This window comes from Echiichthys vipera (genome assembly GCF_963691815.1).
Source record: "Echiichthys vipera genome assembly, chromosome: 19".
Classification (NCBI taxonomy): Eukaryota; Metazoa; Chordata; class Actinopteri; order Perciformes; family Trachinidae; genus Echiichthys; species Echiichthys vipera.
This window is the reverse complement of record NC_139844.1, coordinates 17,340,510-17,343,009: the sequence shown is the minus strand read 5'-3', so window position 1 is coordinate 17,343,009 and position 2,500 is coordinate 17,340,510.

The window sequence follows — 2,500 nt, the reverse complement described above, 5'->3', positions numbered from 1 at the left end:
GAAAGTACAGTGTTGCTGAAACAATAGATGACATACAAATAAAAGCATCACAGAGAGAAAGACAATTCAAAGAGGGCATAGAGAGAGGGGAATTTAAGCAACACATTAATTCTGCTTCAAGTGGAACTTCCCCCGCAAACAACACACACACACTCACACACACACACACACACACACACACACACACACACACACACACACACACACACTGCTCCTTCCCTCCACATTCACCTGCCTTTGAGTGATCTAGCTCCTCTCTCATTGCAACAATACAAGGTCGGAGGTGAGCACTCACCCCAGGGGTAGATGGAGAAGCTCTCAGCACTACAAAGAGCGGGGACAAAGGCACAGAGTGAGGAGCAACACGCACCTGAAACCCTCTGCTGTGTCCCTCAGTCCCAAACTGGCAGCTTTTAAGACCCAAAGTGTGATTGTGTTGAAGCCACTGTGCCCAGTTTGTTAAACGCCATTCCTTTTTCACTTTTACCTGAGATTCTAATCCCAGACTTTCCATTCGAGTTGTAAATGTATATCTAGTGTTTTATTAATTTGATCCGCCCTCTCAGGCTTTGAAGAACTGTATCAGCAGTTAGTGTAAGCTGCCCTTTTGATGAGGTAAGTTTGAAGCAATGAGAGGACTCGAATGCTTTCTAGAGTGCGAGCGAGCTAGCTGTTGATCTCACCTTGGCGAAATTATCTTCTGGTGTGTGTATGTGTGTGTGTGTGTGCGTGCATGCGTGCGCACGTGCGTGTGTGTGTGTGTGTGTCACAAAAGATGAAAAGGGGCAGGTTGCTTAACCTGCTGACTCGTCTAAGCGAGACAAAGCGTCTGACAAAAGGAGGCAGAGAAAGACAGAGAGTTACTCCCTTCATTATGTCCTCCCTCTCCTCCTCCCCGAAACAGTGTTCTTCTTAAGATCCGGGAGTCCTGAGAGAGCGAGCCGGACACATTTCTCACTGAAGGATGGGCTAGGCCCTACTCGTCTCAGAGTCTCAAAGCACCAGCCATGGGCTCTAAAGCGCCTCAAACAAAGGAGAAAGGAAAGGACACTTTTATCTGATGCACAGATTATTATCGCACCCCCCCCACACACACCAACCCCACCCCTCCTTTCCTGCAACCCCACCCTAAAGTTAAAGAGTTCCTGCGCCTAAAAAGATTAATTCAGGATAATGAAGACTTATGTGCATAAAGGATTAGCAAGACCTTAATACCACGTTGAAAATATTTTTGTCAAGTTTTCCTTTTCTGGGGTCGTTTGATTTTAAGGATGACGTTATTGAAATACATATATAGCCTTTTTTAAGAATTGTAAAAGATAAATCTATTGGAAAAAATATATACAGTAGGGGAAGTTCCTTGGAAGGCACTATTAGAAATTGTTTCATAAAAGAAATCTTTTAGTGACGGCTTTGTTTAAATCTGTTTTCTGAAAAAGTGAGTTGTTGGTAGATTAGGAGCAATAGTTGTAGTTTTTTTTTTTCCGTAACCAGTTTTCCTTTTGGATTCTTTACCTTTTTGTATTGTGCTGAATGGCTGTCTTCTTGAGCACAGAAAAATAAACTTGGGAGTCCGTTTTCAGAGTATGAAATATTGTTGTCGCTACTGTAAATACTGTCAGGATGAAACAAAGAATAGCTGTACAGTTTTTCTATTATCACTCAGAGCGCTAGAGAAGGGTGAGAGGGGGTTTAAAAAAAGAAGGGTGAAAGAAAAGAAGAGAGATGACTCGCTCTCTCCAACCGGACTCATAACCACTCTTCCAAAAACCCACAGAGGAGAGGTTTTTCTTGTGTTTTTTTCCCCTGCCATGCCTTTAACGGGGGTCTGTTTCCCGTCGGCAGTGCCCTTGAAGTTGCACCAGCATCCGTTTCTTTAATTTTCGCTGACAGAACGATGCATCAGGCTAGCTGTCGGGTAATGATGATGTCACAGAGTGGCCCGTTGGCAGGGCCCGGTCTTGTCCTAAAACAAGGGCAGACTGCCGCCGACGTAGCTCTAGATTTGACCCCGGAGAGAGACAGGAACTCATTGTCATCAGAAGACTAATGTCATGGAGGGGGCACATCATGTTGTATAGTAACAGTTTAAAAAAGAGACTGCAGGCAGAAAAAAAAAGGTGATTTATACCCTTTTTTTTTTTTTAACTGGGTTCAAACAGTCGGGAAAAGTTTGGACTTTTGAGGAATTTCTGTACGCTTTGCATTTTGTGTGTGTATGAGTGTGTGTCTTTGTGAGAGAAAAGACCGATTATGAGAACCTGTGAACCAGTGAGTGACACAATTCTCAACACTGTGGCCCCTCCCCCACCCCTGGGAGTACCATCCTGACATGTAAATGATTCTCATTAAGCGTTGGCAGTGTGTGTGTGTGTATGTGTGTGTGTGTGTGTGTGTGTGTGTGTGTGTGTGTGTGTGTGTGTGTGTGTGTGTGTGTGCGTATCGCGATAATTTCCTCTGATCTGTTTTCTGACCTGTTTGAAAGGGTTTTTGTTTCTCG